Raw genomic sequence first — 20467 nt, 5'->3', positions numbered from 1 at the left:
GGAACTGGTGGTTTCTCTCTTGTCTTTCTTTTTGTCTCTGGTTCTTCCGGTTGTCTTCCTTGATAGTTGAGGTGGTAGTAAAGAGTCCACCCAGGATGCTCTCTAGTTTGATGAGGTCCCTTTGAAAACATGGCACCCAGAAGTGGACATCTACCCAGTTGTGGTCTGATGGTTCAGTGGAGGGGTTGCTTCCTTAACCAAGGTACTACTTGTCTTTCAAAGCAACATAAGATGGCCTTTACTGATTTGATTTTGCAGATACATTACACTATTGACTGAAAAAACTCAGAAATACATGATGAAAAAAAAAAAAAGAAATACATGATGGTAGTGGTGAAGCCTGCCTATTATAAACTCTCTTTACCTATTTTTGAACCAATATTTCAGCCTCTGCAGGGACAAAGAATCATTCTATATAAGTAGTGGGAGAGCCTGTGTCTATGAATGTCAGGTGGGGTGGGTGTGTGTGTAGCAAGCGGAATGTTGGCTTCCTAAAACATCTTGCCCTGTCCTAATCCCCAGAACCTTATCAGAAAAAAAAAGGCCCTTGAAGATGAATTGAGTTAAGGATCTTGAGATGAGATCATCTTGGCTTATCTAATTTACCTCAAATCCTATGACAAGTGTCTTCATTAAACACAGAAGAAGAGAACACACCCACGTAGAAGAAGGTGATAGGAACCCCACAAGGTAACAAATGCCAGGAGGCATCAGAAGTGGGAAGAGGCAAGGAAGGATTCTCCTGGAGCCTTTTGAGGAAGCGAGGTCATGCTAACACCTTGATTTCAAACTTCTGGCCTCAGAAATGTGAGAGAATAACTTTTGTTGGTTTAAGCCACCAGGCTTATGGTGATCTGTTATGGTGGCCTGAGGAAACTAACACAGAAAGCTCTGTATTTCCTGGGGTGTTCCCCCCTCGAATGGGGGAAAACATCCCCAGGAATCCACACCAACACTTCCCTCCATGGTTTAGGGATATGGAAAGTAGGTTGGGAATGAGAGCTATTTAGACTGCTCCATTCTTATGGAGGCAGTGCTCCCCTTGTAAAAAAAAAAAAAAATGTAATAATTTTCTTTTAATCCATTACTAAGTTAGAATGCAGATGTTTCCACGATGACTGGTAAGCCAAGTTTGCTAGCGCCCCCAGGGGAAAAAGACTACAGAGACACAAGCTGAGTGTGTGTGTGTATTGTAGAGCATAATGCGCATCTAACAAGGATACTGAATGAGGAGTTTGAAAACACTAGGTGACTCATGTATTAATGTGAGTACGTAGGAACCTAACCGCGCAGCGTTCTATTCAAAGATGGCCACGTGACTGCCAAAAGCAGTCATAGGCAAGTTATGCAAATCATCTCCCAGATGGCAATGACATATTTACACCTCACCATCATGCATGTGCTGTTGCCATGCACTGTGCCAAGAGGCTATTAAAGAAAATTCTTGGAGAGTTTTCCACTCTGCTGTTGGTGAAGCCTTTTGTGTGCCTGTGACAAATGCATCAAACACAAGAAGCAAGTAAGAGTCACTGGAAAATAATGGTGGAATTTAAATCCACACATTCCAAGGCACAAACGAGTGATGTAAAAAACACCACCACCAATAACAACAACGTGCCTGGTGAATTGGGCCAGAACCTACTGCGATGGGGTAGAGTCAGTTTACCCCGTCAAAGAGCATGGTTCCCAACAGCAAGGGGAAGAGGTTCCTTCAGAAAGGCAGAGGAAGAAGAGCAGGGATGAAAAGAATAGAAATGAAGAGATTCTCGTAAAAACTGTAAATCTCAAATTCGGAAGTCATTTTGTCTACTCCCCACCTGAGGCAGGAATCTCTTCTTCCTCCCTTTTTTTTTTTTTTTTTTTTTAAGATTTTATTTTATTTGACAGAGATCACAAGCAGGCAGAGAGGCAGGCAGAGAGAGAGGGGGAAGCAGGCTCCCTAACGAGTAGAGAGCCTGATGTGGGGCTTAATCCCAGGTCCCTGGAATCATGACCTGAGCAGAAGGCAGAAGCTTTAACCCACTGAGCCACCCAGGTGCCCCTTTCCTTCTCCTTTTTAGAATATGGTAGAAAATAAAACATAATAATAATTACTATTTAATGAGTAATTCACGAGGTGCAAGACACAGTGCTGGGTACTCTATGTGTATTTTCTCATTTAATCATGAGACTATTGCTATGAGATCAATATAACCCCCATTTTATAGATGAATACATGTGTCATTAAGGAAACACAAATTCTCTCTGGCATTCACTCATTCATTTTTCAATACATACTAGGCACATGTAAACACAGCAAATAAACAAATATACCAAACATACCAAGAAAAAATAACCTTCAGTGTCAGGGGAGTCCGTACTCCAAAAAGGCAACCTACTGGATTTTTGGACAGCTCTCATTCTTAGAAAGTTCTTTCTTATATTGATCTGAGAGGCGTCTCCATGTAACTAAGCAATAGGTCACTGTGGTGTCTTTGTTCACTTAGAACAAAAGGAGGTAAGAGGACATGGTGAGGGTAAGGGGTTTACAGGAGGCAATTGACATTCTTGGTTTCTCATTTCAGCTAAGTGCAGTTTCTGTACTTAACAACATGTCTGGTTTTCATGTTAACCCTTATTCTTTGGGGATCACAGATGGCCAAATCCCATGAACCCAAAAAGAGAGATGTAGTCTTCCTTGAAAATAGTTTTGAAAAGCCCTTGATAGCTTGGAGGCACTGTCAGAGGACCAGAAATATGCCACCCACATAAAAGTGAGTCTGCGTGGTGCCAACCCATAAATATCAGGAATAGTTATGTGTCACCTGCAGGAGGTCCATGAATGCTGAAGTGATGAGGAGGACACATATCAGAGCCACCCTTGTGAGTCCTCTCTTGGCAGCGTCTTATAAGAATGGCCTTTCAAGTGGTCAGAATCCCAGCAGCAGAACCTTTTTTCACAACTCATCTGTGGAATTCACATCCAAAAGGGAGAAACTGGAAACCAGGGAGATGGAAATCGCTGCTCTGGGAGAACCCACTGTTTATGGACCTCATGGAATCCTCCCACCACAGGTCTGCAGAAGACCAGGCCTTTCGATGGGCAGCTACCCTACCCTGGAGCTCCAAGATAAACAAGATCATCCATGTTAACGGGCTTTCTGTCTAAACCTTTGGGGGCCTTTTGGGAAATCTGTTATTCTCAAAGAGTCTTTGGCCCTCTGCTGACTACACTTTCCAACATTGCTATGTCCAAACTGTAGCATGACCTGAGAAGGCGAACTTTAACCAAAATAATCATTGTTTCCTCTACAGGCTCACCTCAGAGACAGATGGGGTTCAGTTCCAGACCACCACAATAAAGCAAGTTCACAACAAAGCAGATAGCATAATAAAGCGAGTCAAGGGAATATTTTGGTTTCTCAGTGCGTATAAAAGTTTAAACTCTATCATAGTCTATTACGCGTGACATCGCACTACATCTAAAAAAGCGATGTGTGGATTTTAATTTAAAAATCCTTTCTTGCTAAAAAATGTTAACTATCATCTGAGCTTCTAGTGAGTCGCAATCACTGGGCACACATCACCGTAACATATAATGGTAATGAAAAGTTTGAAATATGGTGAGAATTACCAAAATGTGACATGGCCGACACAAAGGAACAAATGCTGTTGGGAAAATGGCACTGAGGGACGTGCTAGAGGGAGGCTTGCCACAACTCTTCCACTTGTAAAAAACAAAACAAAACAAAACAAAACAAAAAAACAGTATTTGCAAACTGCAATCCAGTCATGTAAGTACTGCGTGTACCAAAAACTATGCCTGTACTAATCCAACAAGGGTTCATTGATTGAGACCCTACTCTATCATGAACCAGGCACTTCGCAAGAAACCATCTCCTGTTTGTTCCTTACCACAGCACTGGCTTTGGGAAGTATTCCATTTTCCAGATGAGGCTGTGTGCGACCGAGAGGCACGAAGCGGCTTATGTCCATTATGTGGTGGAATCGGGTCTCGAACCCAGATCTGTCGCATTCCACCTTCCTTTAGAAAAATAATAGTAGCAAGAGCTCACATTGTGTCAGGTAGTAGTCTAAGCACTTTGGACACCGCGCTCATTTCTTCCTCATAACGAGCCTGTTTCATAGCTGGGGTAAGGGGGTCCAGGCACCATCACAGGTCACACTGTTAACGTAAGAGAGCGCTGGCTTTGGAACCCCAGCAATCTGATGCTAACAGAAGGTGAATAAACATGGACACTGCTGGGCAGGGAGGCTGAGGTTCCTCTCCAGGACCCTCTAAGCATACCAGGAGTAGGGTTGAGGTTATGAACCCTTGTCCTCGATCAGCTGGTGAATGATGAAAACTTGCCTTAGCTTTTCAGGATAGGGTGAGACTTAGAGGAGCCTGGGAACACCTCTGCTCTCATGCCATGCCTCAAGGTCATCCAATGGCACGGGATATTCCAGGACTGAGGTGATCATCTCCAAGGGAGCTACAAGCCCCGTTCCCCAGTGCAGGGTAGGCTCCCAACTGCCACCTCACCCTCGTCCCGGTGACTTGGCATGGCAGATCACCAGGTTGTGGCTAAGGGTGTTTACCTGCAAGATTGGAGGAAACCAAGCACCCATCCTTCCAGGAGAGAGAGCATAGTTGAAAGCAGAAAAGGCCGCCTGCCAAGTCAGATTACAGCCAATGACAACAGGAACATTTTCCCTGCAGGCCTGCGGAGGACCACATTCAGTGTGTCTGTTGGGGTGTGAGAGCTTTGTGGTGGGAAAGGCAGGAGGACAGCAGCGGCCCACAGCTCCTAAGCATGTTTGGGAGCTGGCAGAGACCTATTGGCCTGGCTCGTGTGATGTAGTTTAAGCGTTCTCCTGCCTCCTGCCTATTTTCTTTCTCTGAACTGTTAACATCGGAGTTAATTATGTACAATTAATACCATAACAAGAGCTAACAGGGTTCCTAATGATGGCAACTGCAGATATTCTATCTTGGTAAGATCAGACTATCTCTGTCGAGCACCCAGGAAAATTTCTTCAAGAATGGCCTGCACCTCTATTTGGTCCCCGTGTAGCGCCAGTCACTGGTCACTTGACGCCCTCTGTGCGTTACCCCATTTGCTTCTCATGAGCACTTCAATCATAAGGCTTGTCTCCTGTTTTACTGACGAAGAAACTGACGTTCTGAGAAGTCGAGTAACCTGCTCATGAGTGTGCATGGAAGAAGACACTGTGTGTTTTCCAGTCAGATCTATCGCCACTTGAACCAAGAGATGGGATTACTACAGGCAGGAAGCCGCTGTGGGTCCTTCACCCCTTTGGACAATACTTGTGTGTAAATTATCCAAGAGACCAAGTGCCTTCTAGATAACCTGACTCTGGATTCCAGCCTCCATATTTTCTTTCCTTTCTTCTATCTAGAGGCATAGCATCCTGAGCTGTGTTCCTTTAGTGGGGAAGGACCTTGACATACAGTGATGAAAGGATATATTTAATCATAACATCACTGCTGTGCAAAGAGCTAACAGTCCATGGTAATCCAGAGGAATGCATTTCGTGGAGAGGTCTGTGACTTTAAAGACACGTTCCTCTCCAGAAAGGGTCAAGATCGAGGAGATCCTTTCCTTTCTTCTGCTGACAAAGCTCTGAATCAAGTGAGAATACTGCTAAGGGACAACCTTGCAGCCACCATCCAAATACACCACTGGGGTAGGGGAGTGGGGGGAGTAGAACAGACAAAAGTCAGTGCAAGAATATTATGAGCTTCCAAGGAGGGAGAGAGAAATTGGCAACAAGGCCCCAGGCAGATTCTCAGTGGTGAGAAGCGAGGGTCTGAGACCAAACTTTGCTCAGCTTATTTCCATTTTTCCTTCTGGAGAGTTGACAAGCGCTTTGAATTTCCAGGGGAATGAAAATGAGTGTAACTCCCAACAGCTTATTCATTTGCAAAGATCTTTGCAAACAGATTTCAGAAAAGTCACTGATGAAGGAATCCAGAATGAAATGTCCCCTGGCTGGTTCATTTCTCCCTCTACAGTTTCCAGCTCATCCCGGCAGGGGACTGGGTTTATTTTCCTTTCTCTAAAGACAGTGCTGGCTGCGGAGTGTGGCTCTTGGGCTGTCAAGAACAGAAGTAAGACAGGCTGGCAGATCAGGATTTAGAAAACAAAAATGGATCCTAGAGGTAAAATTACTTAAAAAAAAAGGTCCTGGCAGAACAATCTTTTCGGTAGATTTGCTATTAAAAGAGAAAAAGAAAGGTGGAAGAATTGAAAAAAAAAAAGTTAAAAATCCAACCTGAAGTTACATTCATTCTTGTTAAGCATGGAGGAAATAATCTTTACTTTAACCAAAGGTCAGCAGGCAGCCAGTCCAGGTCTGGATGTAAACAGCTCTAATCCGGACTGCAAAGTGTTTTTTTAAGAACGTCAACAAAGAAAAAATAAAACCCAGTAGACTTTTTTAGAGAAGAAAGAGGGAGGAAAGTGAGTGTTGGCCTCTGAGAAGGGCAGCAGAAGGTAGTCGTCTGAGCACCGGACTTCTGGCAGGGATGGGGGGGGGGACAAATGTAAGGTCATCCCCCAGGTTCAGATGGAAATTGCCTCTGGTGAGACAAACGCAGAGAAGTAAGGCCAAATAAGGCAAATGAGGCAAAAATAAGGCAACTCTGAATTCATTCGGCCCTGGCCTCCCAACCCTCCCTTAAAACGGGCTGAACAGGTCTGAGTCTTTGAGTTCCGTTTCAAAAAATTCTCCACTGCACTCCACTCCAGGGTTAAAAAAAAAAAAAAAGAAAAGAAAAGAAAAAACCAGATCAACTTCCAGACAAGCAGAGCCTGGCTTAATGATTAAGAGAAACAAAAAGGATTAAATATCTGGCCTGGGAGAATTTTCCTGTACAACCCAAATGTCAAAGGCATCTGTCTGCTCTTCCCTCTCAAAAGAGCTTCTCCCTGTGGGACAAACACCCGGGCTAAGTCATTCAGCTTTTATTTTTTCGTTCAATTTCCTCATTCAGAGAGATCCCTCAGGGGCCAGGGGTCTAAATGCCAAAAGAGAAAACTGAAGGGTTTCAACTCACCTTTTCCAGTGCGTGTCCCGGGCACTCAAGGCAGCCGCAGCCCCGAAGTTCCCATGCCTTGTGGGTGAATCTGGCAGTTCCTGGGGCTCCCGGAGCAGTGACCAGGCTCAACCTTGGTGCACAGGTGCCTAAGGAAGGAGGAGGGCATTGGTTGGTCGAGAGCAGGAAACGTGTGACATCACGGGAGCCTCACAGATAAAACATTGCTGGGCCCTTAGCTATTGAAACAGTCAGTATAGGTCCCGCCCACCTGTCATTTACCTGAATACCTGTGAGCAGGTAGGTGGCGTCTCTGTGCCGACAGATGAATCAGAGCAATCGGCCCACTGGAATTTACTTTCTTTCCTGAGCACAGCACGTGCCCAACCCCGTGGACAGATCTGAATTTACAAGCACGGTGGCTTCCGCGGCCCCCTCCTCCCTCCCCCTTCCCAAATAGCTACCTATAAAAAAGAGTTCAAAAGGAAATTTAAACACAGAGACAGTGTTTGGATGGGCGTAAGAAAGAAGAGTGTGAAGATCCATCGACTGCTTGGAAAACATTTGAGAATTGCCCTCAAAAGCCATTCTGAATAGCATCTCTTTGAATCCAGCGCTTCTCTGTTCCGATAATAAAAATTGGAGGTGACACTTCAAATTCATTAAAAAAAAAAAAATCTAAACAGGCTACTGGTTGGCAGTTTCAAGGTCGGGGGTTTTCAAATGCTTTTTCTCCTACTCCCCCACCGGTGGGAGGACAGCGTTTTAATTCCATATTCAGGAGTTTGTAAAACTTGGGTCTTTCCTACCGCGGCTTCCCGGGCTGTTAGTCACATGGACCGGACAGTTCCCTCTAAGCCTGCAATTAGGAGCCATTTAAATGATTCAGATTTGAATGATCGTACAGTAATAAGGTGGCTTTGTCTGCTGAATTACAGCCAGGAAGAAGGAGTCAGAATTATTTCTGTCCCAAGCGTGCTGTGTGACCCTGGGCAAGTCACGGTGTTGCTTCAGCTCTGCCAGCAGGAGGACAGGAACGCCAAGCTCAGCTCTGCCCGCGCACTGCACCAGCTGGGAGCTATAATGACTGACTGTTAAGCCCTTTGGCATCTTTCAGACGATTGTAAACAACTGCCTGCATTGTATTAAATGAAATTGTATTTCTGCCCCCACCTCTACCCCCCCACCCCCAGCATCTCCCGACCATTCATTCATCCTCTGGAATGTGCTACCTGGAGAAATTGTGGCTTCTCCCTCCCAGGAGATGGTTTGCTGGTCCAGAGAGACTTTTTATTCCCCTTGAAGGAAAAAAAAAAGTAGAAATTCCTATTCCCCACTCCCTTATTCTGTGTCCCTCTTCTCCTGATACCAGAAACACTTTTGTTCCATGGGTTCGAACATTGTACTGCTTCGGTGGGTTATGGTCAGTCGTTGGGTGAGTAGGTTGGTGGCTTGGCTGGGGGAGGGGTGGAGGAAGAGGAATCAGTGAGAGGGGGAGGAGCAGAAGAGGAAAGGAAGGAAGTCTTGATTCTGTTCTCTTGGCCTCAACTTTGGGCTCAGCCAATCATCCAAGACCTTGTGAAACCACCAGGGAGGGAAGAAGGAGCAAAACTGGTCAAGGGCACGGGCTGCAGGGAGGACTCTGCATACTTCACCAGGAGGAGAGCGGGCTCCTCTCCCCTAGCCATCCCAGACGGCACACCACCTTCCCCACCTGGGACCTGGGTGCACTGTAAAGAGAATGAAAATCTTAAAAAAAAAAAAAAAATTCCCATGCATATTTTTCTCCAGTAGAAACTAAGGTTGGTGTGGCCTCTCCTTCAGTGTTAACAAGAAGAGGCAAACCCTTTTCCATGAGGGTCATTCGGGAAAAGTACCAGTCCCTCAGCTTATTCTCAACTGAGAAACAAAAGCAAAACACAGGCTTCTTCTTCACTTGGACAGGGTGTCCCCTGCGCCCTGAGAAGGGCAGGGCGAGCCACCAATCTCATGAATCATCTAGAAGGCCCAACCTCTGACACTCTTGGGTCTACCTGCCTTCCCTGTGTGTCAATCATGCCTTACCTTTTTCTAGGGCCTCCAAGTCTGTCCCCAGAGAATGGACTCACAGACAGATTTTTTTGTGTGTTTTTGTTTTTGTTTTTTTGATGGGGGAGCTGTATGTTTTTTTTGGGGCCGGGGGAGAACTTGTAGGAAGTGACAGTGCATGAAGCTTTATCCAAAGGCCTCCTGGCTATGGGCTTCACTTACTGGATTCACATACACTTGGCCTTCTGTAAGGATGGCCTGATGAATAAAAATTAAGAACAAGAGTTTAGGCAGGAGGGGAATTTGCTCCCTGGTGTGTTTGTATTAAATGAAGAGAAAAAGAAAAAAGTAGATACATTTTACACAATCAGCCATCCTCAGTGAGATGCATCTTGCTATACCTAGATTTAGAACAATCTCTAAAGGTTAAAAAAAAAATCAATATGGGCTTCCTTATTCCATTATGAAGGAAACGATATTTCTAAACGATTGGTGAAAAGATTTAAGTTATAAGCATAAAAAGCTGACATTGAATAAGTGCTTACGGGGGGCTACTTACAGTTCTAAGCATGTTTTACAACAGTCCTAGATGTTAGGTACTATTTGCATTTAAAGCTGGGAAAACCAAGGCATAGGAAGGCTGAGAACTTACGGGCAGCCCAGCCAGCAAGTAGCTGGCCCAGAGCAGTTTTAGCCAGTGGAAAGAAAGGGAAGAGAGTTTCTGATTTCATGCTCACCGGGCAACCTCTTGGACACTAACAAAACTTCTAACCCCTCCTCTATTCAGCAGGAAGTATCTTGTGGAAGTAACCCTGGGGGGTGTGTGTGTAAGTTTCTGGGAAGGAGTGTCTTCAGCTGCAAATGAGTTATTAATCTGTTTTCTACGTAGACTATATGTGTACAGAATATATATACATATGCAAATATATATATATATAACAGATGCATATATTTATGCATATAGTTATGAGGAAACACACTCTGAATGCATTACTTGACATCACCGTTTGGAAACCTGTCAAACCCACCCCAGGAATAGAAGATCAACTTGAGGGGCCTCGTCAGAATGATCAGTTGTAAATCTCAATAGTATCTTTTAGGGTGATTTCTCTGTAAAAATCCAACAGTCTATACCTTTAAAATTGGAACATCTCATCAGGACAGCCTTAAGAACACAGAACTACCTACAACTGGATAATATGAGACCATGTATAGTTAAGTTCCAGTATGAACCACAGCCATGATGGGTGGTTGAGCCTGGCTTGACAAATACTATATGCACAATGTTCCATTCTTCCCCCTACACACCAGACAGGGGACCCACTAGTCCTTGCTGAAGGGCTATGGCACCCTTTAGCTGAGAGGTAACCTCAGAATCGTCAAGATGAAAGTCCAAAGACGGTGTAACTTCTAGGTCTTGTTTCACAGAAGGTGGAGGGATAATCGGGAAAGGAACAGAGTGGTGTTGGCTGGTGCCATCGGGGAAGACTTCATGGAGAAGTCTGATGGATTGGCAAGATGGTGGGAAGGGCACACGGTTCCAGACATGGTGGCAGGGTAGATGGGGGCAGGGATCATTGCAGCCTGTGTGTGTTGAGGAGGAAGCGGTGGTGGGCGAGCAGAGGGATGCCAGGGAAGAAGATCCATGGCATGCTCAATTTGGACAGGTAAGGTGGGACCAAATTCTGAAGACCCTCAAGGACTGACTGCTTCTGGTCTTTACCATGTTACTGGCTACTACTCTCAAGATGAATAAGCAGCTTTTTTAACTGGAGGGAAAAAGGAAGAAAGAAATTCAACATCTTGAGCACGGAGTAATTTATTAAGAGTGACAACGTTTTAAGAAACCAACCGAAAAATCCACCCTTAAGTACAGGGAACAAACAGGTGTTTGCCAGAGGAGAGGTGTGGGAGGGGGATGGGTGTGAAACAGAAAAAGGGGATCAAGAGTACACTTCTCCAGGAAAAATAAAGAATGACCATGTCTTCAGTGCGGAGGTAAATCTCTAGGAGATGCCATTTTGGCTACCTTATGATCTTCAGAAACACGCCTCCTCTGCAGTCCTTATATCCTATAAATACGGTCGTCTGGAGGGACAGGTGGAATGCATTAGAAATCTCTCTGAACTCAAGGTTGGGCCTGTCCTAGTTAACCAGCCAGCTCACTTGGGCTTTTTGATTAGCTTGAATTCTTTTATGTATCCTGACAGGGAAATCTAAGGGGGGAAAGGAGGTCTGGTTTCAAAGCTCTTTCCTTCTCGATCAACACAATGAAGGTTGGCATTCTCAAGGATTCCTCCTGGCAATGAACCTATTGCTAAGAGCATGCCTTGTGATTCGTCAGAATTACTTTGCCCCTGTTTGCTTCTTTTTTTTTTTTTTTATGGCATATTTGTAGAGTTGTCTCAGATGACCAAATGCCACAACAAAACACAGTCCATGTGATTTTAATATACACATCTCAAGAAAAAGCCACTTTGGCTGCAAGTACCTGGCATTATGAGATGAAATTGGCTGTATACATTCCATCATCTTGGCCTCAGGTTTTTTTTTTTTTTTAACTAGCTTAGCCCCAAATCTTTCATTGGCTAATTACAAGTGCTTAGTATGAAGCAAATAAGCAGATCCTACAAAGGCAATTATAGAAAATAATAGTAATAATCACAGCAATCAGCGGCTGTGATAGATGTTGTCTGGTTCTGTGTATGTGGAGGAAAATGTGGTTCTCTCAAGAAACTCATGGCCTGGGTATTGCCTGCTGTGTAGATGAGCTTCTAGAACATTTTATGGATCTACAGTTTAGGAGCAGACAGTTTCTGCTTTGTGTGCTTTTTGGGAAGGAGGGAGTACCTCAGCTATTGGACTTGGCACCTAGTTTGTGAACTTGGCCTACATTTGTGGCCAGCACCCTCTGCTCTAGCACACATACACAGAAGGACTTCATTGTTGCGGTCTCTGTAATTATCACGAGGCCTATATTCCATACCTGTAAATATCTTTATGTTTCTATGACTCCACTCCTGTGTAAACCAAACGGGTTAGTCTATGTTTTGGTGATGGTTGTCACTGTTTTGGAGGTGGTCATGTCTTTGTTTCTTTATTCGTTCCTTCTTTTACAGTTATATTGATTGACCCAGTGCCATATATCAAAGATATAAAATATCTCTTCTCCTTGTTAACTTTGGCCTCGTTCTAAGGGCTTCCATGTCCTTGTAGATGACCCCTCAAGCATCCTTGACCTCCCCAACTATGAGGACATTTACGTTTGCTCCTCTTAAGCTGCCAGTTCTTCTTCTTCTTCTTTTTTTTTTTTTTTAAGATTTTATTGATTCATTTGCGAGAGAGAGAGGGAGAAGCAGACTCCTCCCTGAGCAGGGAGCCAGACCTGGGGCTCGATTCCAGGACCTGGAGATCATGACCTGAGCCGAAGGCAGAAGCTTAACCATTTGAATCACCCAGGTGCTTGTACGCTGCCGGTTCTTAGGGCCACCCTTTGATCTTCTTATCACCTCCAAATTTTCCATTTCAGAAACTCTGAGAATGTTGTTCTCTGCTGTATTCTCAATCATTCAGGTTTTCACTCCCTTCCTCAATCTTTGCCTTCTTCTCTGCACTGACTGTGGTCCCTGGTGCCTGGAGGGGGCCCACGGATATCTGCTCTGTACCATTTTCACTTCCAGCTTATCTGGCCCAGATTCCATTTCTGTGCCAGCATCTCAATTTCCTACTGACCTGGTGGGACCATGGGGCTAGCCTTCTTTCTTCCCATAAGCCTGAAGCCTGGCACCACTATTTAGGGATGTCCTACGGTGCCTGCTGTACTCGTCGCTCTCCTTGGTACTCCTGGTTAGGGTCTCTTCCTTCCCTCTCGGTGGTCACCCCCACCTTCAGTTCATTCTCCTTGACTGATGCCCCAGGCTTTTCAGGATCTGGCCTCTGCTTGCCCATCAAATCTCATCAACATCTTCTCTTTCCCATCCACAGAATACCATCCACCTTCCACCTTGCCCAAGTCACCCTGTGTCAGAGAGGAGTAAAGCCTCCCACCCCCATTTCCACAGGAAAGTGGTTTCCAAAGCAAACCCCGGCCAGCTCCACACTCCAACTCTGGGAGTCCCTAACTGGGGAAATGGGAAAGAAAAACCAGGTAAGCTCACTTTTGCTCCTCCCTTTCCTGTCTTGGGAGTGAGCCGGACTTTCCCTGTGCCATGCCATGCCCTGAGTCCTCTCTGGGCATGCTTCCTTTTGAGAAACTGCCACTGCCAGGTCTGCTCTGTCCTGGGGTAATCAAGTTCTGTTTTCCCTTGTTCCAGGTGCTGGTCTCCAGGTTAGAATCACCATTTAAAAGGTGGGTTTTTTTAAAAAAAGATTTTATTTATTTATTTGACAGAGATCAAAAGTAGGCAGAGAGACAGAGAGAGAGAAAGAGAGGAGGAAGCAGGATCCCTTTTGAGCAGAGAGCCCGATGTGGGGCTCGATCCCAGGACCCTGGGATCATGACCTGAGCCGAAGGCAGAGGCTTTAACCCACTGAGCCACCCAGGCACCCCTAGAAGGTGGTATTTTTGCCTCCATAATTACTCTTCTGAATTTTCTCAAATTATCCCAAACCCAGATGGGGAAGAGGCACTGTTTATCACGGTTCTCCTTAGCTATCCCAAATCCTAACTGTTTGTGGTTCCCCTAGTAATCTGCATCTCTCACTTCCAGGCTTTTACCTAGGTGATACCCCAATATTTATTGTGCATTTACCATTGCCCGGATTGATGATATGCACTTTATCTGTGTTCTCTTACCAGATCCTGGCAGAAATCCTAGGAACTAACTCTATTTAACAGATGAAGAAACTGTCTCTGAGAGGTGATGTAACTTGTCTGACATGCCCTGCTGATTACAGCCAGACCTGAGACTCAGGTAAACTCCTCCCTCAGTCTGGGAAACTCCTTCTCCACCTGCAGGGCTCAGCTCAAATGCCATCTTCACCTTCTGTGACCTACCCAAGGTCTGTGCCTGTCCCATGCTGGCCACACTACTTCAGCAAGTGTTTCACGGATTGCCACTTTTAAAAGATTGTCTCCTCTCTAGACAGCCAGGTAAGGAACACGGCTTTTCATAGACCCTCAGGACTCAGCCAGGGCTGGGAGGGAACTTAGCCCAATCCCTGTGATAAATATTAGTTAAAAGAACTAAAGATGAATATAAAACAAAGGGAGGCGGTGGAGTGGGTTGGGGGGTAGATGGAGAAACTCACATCAAGTTAAATCTTGAGGATGCCCTTCTTTCTTGCAGCAGTGTAGGCCTGTTGACTTCGGAAAGGGAACAGATTTTAACCCACTGAAGTGTTATAGTAGTCCTACCACAATCTAGACATTCATTATTCACTCATTCCTTCTTTCACTCGCTTATTCAACAAATTTATTAAATACCACTAACATACGAGTCGATGACAAGGATAAGAAGAAACTATTTTCAGGAACTCATAGTCAAAGGACAAGTGGAGTTTAAGACTAATGATTAAACAATCAAAGGTGGAAATTGCCATCATAGAGGAGTGGCCACAGGTGCAATTGCATGAAGGAGGGAATGGGCTTGTTTCTTCTTGTTTGAAGGCTCCAAGTTGTTAAAAAGCACTTGCCCGACTTTGCCCAGCTATTAAATGGCAGAGCCAATATTGGAGGGTAGTTCTTCTTGATTTTAGGACTCATCATCTTCCCAGGTGCCCACACAGCCTTATCTGGGCCCTTAGCTATGTAGAGGGCCCCTAAGAACAGGATCTTAACCTGCTTCTAGAATCTAAATGTGTCACCCCAGAGAATCTGGCCTTTTACAGCTTTACAGTCTTCACATGGTAGGGGTGGGTTCTCTGAGAAGGTAGAAAGACTAATTACTTCTCATATGTGGTCTCAGAGTTTCATGACCACAGTCAGAACTGCTGGCACCTTGGGAAGAATCTGAAAAAGACCGATTCTCTGCAGGGACAGAAATATCTGTAGATATTTGTATCTGTAGGATTGAAATTCCTTTAAGGTAGAGTCAGTCTACTTCTGTAAGCCATTCTTAAAGATCCCACCTCAAACTTCATAAAGTTTTTAAGCCTCTGGTGTAATCTTATTCCGTTTTTTTGTGCCATCAGTCCTAAGTGGAGAAAAAATTACCATCTCCTCACCACAACCCTCCGATATATTTGCTATCTTTTCTGCTGTCTTATAGAGTCCAGGCCCAAGAGACTGACCTCTTCAAACTTTTTCCTGAGGGAGCTGAAAATTCATAATAGCTAGTAACATAAAGACTTACATACACACACACACAAAATATGCCCCGGTGAGATGGAGTGGAAAAGCGAAATCAAGAGGGGAGTCGTCTTGCTGGCCTTGTCAGTGGTGATAAACACAGAGGAAACCAACTTTCGGGGTGGGGAAATATTTTCCTTCCTAACGAACTTCCACTTCTGTCCAAGAAAAAGCAGGTCCTCAAAAATGGGGATCATTGCCAAGAAGCCTGTCCTTTAGTTCTCCTAAGTCAAAGAATATAAGAAAGAGAACATCATGAACACCACTCACCATTCATGAGGAGATGGCCTCTTGGTCAGATTCTGACTAACAGAGTCTCAGCAAAGGAAAGTTCATTTGACTTTTCTCGAATCATGACCAGCTGAAGATGCTCCTTTTCAACTTGGATGATGAACCTGGCTGGGTGCCTTTTCAGGCCTTTCTTAGAGCTGATTTCCATGGCTCCCTGTCACTCCCCCATGACAAGGTGCCTGCAGTAAACAAGGGTAGACTTCTTGGTGGTCATGAAGCCATAATGAGGTGGAGCAGTGGACCTGGGCTTGGTTGATGAGGAGGGAAGTCTTCCCCATGTCCAGTTCGGGGAACTCTGCTCCAGGAGCTGCCATCTCCTCCCAAAGTCAGCTTGAAAGCCGCACTTCCAGTCTGAAGTTCAGATAATCACAGAGTAATGAATACTTTAACCTACTGTCCTTTGACAATTATGGGACCGTGGGGTTGTTATGGTCATGGACCTTTTGTGGAGTCCCCCATTACTGAGTAGCTCAACTAATCCTGAGTTGGAACTGTTGACTTCAGCTGCAGCCGAGGGGCCAGAGTATAGGTAGAGAGCAGGAAATCATTCCCCCATGGATGTGAGAATGTCTGAGAAGAGGTCTGCATTTCACATTCAAATCCATTCAGCCCAGTTCACTGAGAATTTATGGAGAGTTAAGAGCCAGGAGCTCTGTTATTAACAAATCTGGGTTAATAGAGGCCCTAGATGTCCAAGTTCCTTGTTTGTACTGTCTTAATTTGAGGCTTTGCCAATATCAGTGCTGGCCATCACCTCAGGGTGGCCAGGCTGGTTCTTCTGGTTCAGGTTGTCCCCCTGAAGTGGTGTGGTCCGTTTGGCAAGAAGAGAGGCCACCCTTCCTGCCCAATCCCACTTTCTCTGAGTTGCCCCAGGAGGTGGACTGGAAGTACAGCTTTGACATGTCCTGTCACAGGCATACTCACACCCCCAGGTTAGATGACTCTCACTAAGGTGTCTCTCCAGGGTGGCCAGTCCTTCTAGGTGACTTGGCTGCACCTGGATCAACACTGTTCATGTTCCATCTGCCCATTAAACTTGCAGCTCTGACTACAGTGTGAGTGTGGCAGCAAGCCAGGTGTTCCGTGAGAGGCTCATTCTTCAATGTCATGTAGCTGCGAAATTTTGGCAGAGGGATAACTGTGGTGCTAGGGTGTACCTTCCTCATCTCTGCCCCTAGGGCCTGCTGCATGCACCAACTGATTTGAACTTGAAGTTGAAAGAAGCTCTGTGATGTTTCTGGTCTACCTTAACTCATTTCAATGTAGCAAGGTATCTTCTCCAGGATAAAGGAACCATGAACCACACACCAGAAGTCACTGACAAGTCAGTCCCAAAAGTCAGTCATCTCAAAGCAAGCCAAACTCTTTAAACAGATTGCCATTCTTTCTCCCCGTACCCCATCTCCTCTCCCACAAATCTCCCCATTCTATAGAATCTGTATACCACCTACCCTCTTTACCCTTGCTTAAATGGCTAGCTTCTGTTAGTACCATCTTTCTCCCCTGGAAATGATCACATGAGATTTCATAGAAAAGCAAAAGTGGATCCTCATCAGGAAGTCTTAAGATTCTAGTAGTCGATGGAAAGAGGGACAGAATGAGAAATAAAAATCAGGTTCTGCCAAAGCACATGCCAAAAGTAATGGAAATGAAATTAACTTCAGAAGTGATCCAGGGATAAATCCAAATGTAACAAGTGAGTTCTGCTGTCTGTGATTCTGATACAGCCATGAGGGAGTTTGTCTGGATCCTGAGAGAAACAGATGCCAAGATATGATGAAACATGCAAGACTTTATTAGGTATAATACCTATGTGGGTGACAATGAAATGGGAGCTGGAGAAAGGTTGGGAGAGCACATGAAGAAGTATAATGATGTCTTTGTTGAATGAATGCATGATGAACAAGGTTCAGTTCGGAAAGGGAAAGAGAAAAGAAACATTTGGTCACAAAATGATGTGAATTTCCAAAGTTGCTATTAGGTTATAGGTAAGGGAGATACTCAGCTGGTGTCCATCATGTGGCTGTACCAGGTATTTACTCCTGACACCTTGTCTGACTGGTCTGGTCTATTATTGGTTGATGCCTGTGGTGTACTGATTTTTAATATTTTGAAAATGACCTCTAGTTACATGGGCTATCATACTGCCTGGAATATTTGGCAATGGTTTCACAAATGGAAAATTTATTTCTGATGGCCTTTTCACTGCAACATAGGGCTGTCATAAATATTAACAATTCATATAGATGGTGGTGGTTGAGAAACAAAGGGAACTGCCAAAACTCATTTGTTGTTCTCTGAATTTGTTGGAGAGTGGTTTATCAGATTTATGGTATGTCCATTCAGAGTTGTCAATGAGCTGCTAGTTTTTAATTCTGTTCTTCCTGGGAAGGAATGTATATTACTCTTTTCTCATTGGCTCACTAAAAATCTACTAGCAACTACAGCTGGTGCACTCTTTATTTATTCTTTTATCATAAGCACAGTATCCCTTCCTTAAATAGGAAAATATTTGACGGAAAAATGAACTGAGGCCATGAAAAGTGACTGGTCATTTAAGTTTTTACACTCACAAAATGCTGAACTAATGAGGGAAAACTGGTGAAATTTCTAGACTTACAAGCCTGGTAGACAAGAGGCAGAACTAGCAGAGCCCATGCCAATATGGGAGTGTGGAGGCGGGAAGAAGCAAGAGAAAGTGACCCAAGAGTTCACAGAGATTGGTGAGGATTGAATTCTCACAGGCAGTGGTATTGGGGTTCAGGCCAAGTTTAACTAGATCTCCGAAAAACATCTGATATCTGGAATACACTTAGACTAGCTAGATTTGTTTGTTGTTTTTTTTTTTGTAACCAAAAGTGAATTATGACTATCAGTCCAAAGACTGAGACAGAGTAACTTGTTTTTCATATAATGAAATAGAAAGTAAATTCCCCTAGACTAAGGATATGTGTTCGTGTCTTGGATGGGGTTGAACTTCTTGGGTAGGGAGGGGGCTCTATGGTCAGCACGGTCTCTGCTTGAGATTTTCTCTCTCTATCTTCATTTGCCCTTCCCCCCGGTCTTTCTCTGTCTCTCTGTCTCTGTCTCTGTCTCTCTCTAAGAAATAAATAAATAAATCTTTAAAATAAAAATAAAAATTAACTCCCCTTCTAGATTAATAAAGTGACTAGTTTTCCAACAGAGGGTACAAATTCTTTCTCAGTGTTCTAGTCATTGCTTCTATTCTCCTTTGTGGTAATGACACCATCCTCCCACTAAAACACATACTCTTACTAGCACTGGGAGCACAATCTCTGTGTCACCTTTGGAATGGCCCCTTTAGGAAGCGGGTTTTTTTTTTGTTTTTTTTTTTTTTAAGATTTTTATTTATTTATTTGAGAGACAGAGATCACAAGCAGGCAGAGAGGCAGGCAGTGGTGGGGTTGGGGAGAAGCAGGCTCCCCGCTGAGCGGAGAGCCCAATGCAGGGCTTGATCCCAGGACCCTGAGATCATGACCTGAGCAGAAGGCAGAGGCTTAACCCACTGAGCCACCTAGGCACCCCAGGAAGCTGTTTTTGATGACCTGATACAACCATGAGATCTGTTTCCTTCCCAGACTGTCACAGAGATCCAAAGTTACACACAGCCCTCTTCCTTCTTCTGTACCCAGGGCCTGCAGGAAAGAAAGGCTAAAATTCCCTCCCTCTTCTTGTGGCAGGCAAAGACAGAAATGAGGTTAGGCTAGAGACCAGAAAACACAAGAAATTCAGACTGGAGATATCCTGTTTAAGAATGTTCAAACTTTTGAAAATCAGGAAAAAGAAAAAGTAAAAAAAAAAAAATCAAATCCATAATAAGCAAATTGGAGAGAAAAAGTAGGATGAAGTATGTCCACCAACATTCTGAATGAAGAACATGGCATTTCCTTCCCATTTTTTCAAAGCTGTGCATACTCAGCCAAGTTACCAATGATGTCCCTGTTATCTGATCCACGATGATTCTCAATCCTAATCTACTACTTTCCCCTTTTACCCTACTCCAGCCACACTGGCTTCCTTGCTTTCCCTTGTACAGACCAAGCATACCTCTATCTTACAACTTGGTATTGGCTATTCTTTCTGCCTAGAATACTCTTCCTCCAGATGTCCACATGGCCAGACCCTTCCCTCCTTTAATTTTTATTCAGATATCACCTTCTCAACAAGACCTATAAGGATGACTCTATTTATAGTTACAAACCTCTCTGCTGCATTCCCAATCCTTTATACTGTGCTCTTTTATTTTATCCCATGGCATTTAGGACTTCCAAAGTGCTTTGTAAATTGCTTATTTATTGTGCATATGGTTTATTGTCTTTCTGCTCCCATAGACTTCGTTGAGGGCAGGGATCTTTGTTTTATACACCAATGTCTAGAAGAGTCTAGGCCATAGTAAGGTGCTCAGTAAATATTTGCTGAATAAGTAAATAGCAAAGGCTTTCGAACACAAAATTCAACTAAATTCTATCAATGTGATGAAATAAGGGCAGGAAAAGAGGCAACTGCAGAGATGAAAAGGTCAGAAATAGTATATTAACATCAGCAAAAATGTTATCAGCATACCAAAGTATGCATCAAATATCAGACATCTAACTATATAAAACAAACACTGTTAGAAATAGAACAACAACTTGATTTTGAAAAAAATATAATTCTGCTGGGTATCTTTGGGATGTCATCACCAGAATGACTTTAGAATTGTGGCCACAAAATCAGACCAAAAGAGATATGCAAAATTAATGAGAGGTAATTTAATAATCTAGTAAGATTTGTTGATAGAATATTAAAATAATTGA

The 20467-nt window shown here is 44.1% G+C and overlaps 1 protein-coding gene across 3 annotated transcripts in view; it reads right to left on the bottom strand.

The window, feature by feature from the left end:
* The window catches only part of LNX1 (ligand of numb-protein X 1), a 181704-nt gene that overhangs the window by 113181 nt on the left and 48056 nt on the right, over positions 1 to 20467 (bottom strand). Inside the window, exons 1-2 of one of the 3 annotated variants that reach the window (XM_044268127.1) lie at positions 7325 to 7341; positions 7064 to 7191 (exon numbers count right to left, since the gene is read on the bottom strand). The gene's annotated coding sequence lies outside the window, so the exon portion shown is untranslated. Of the gene's footprint in view, positions 1 to 3894; positions 3911 to 7063; positions 7192 to 7324; positions 7342 to 20467 lie in introns of those variants that run through there. The other 2 variants (XM_044268126.1, XM_044268128.1) reach the window with 2 other exon arrangements.

Source organism: Neovison vison, chromosome 11 (genome assembly GCF_020171115.1).
Source record: "Neovison vison isolate M4711 chromosome 11, ASM_NN_V1, whole genome shotgun sequence".
NCBI classification, from domain to species: Eukaryota; Metazoa; Chordata; class Mammalia; order Carnivora; family Mustelidae; genus Neogale; species Neogale vison.
This window is presented reverse-complemented; position numbering and strand designations above follow the sequence as displayed.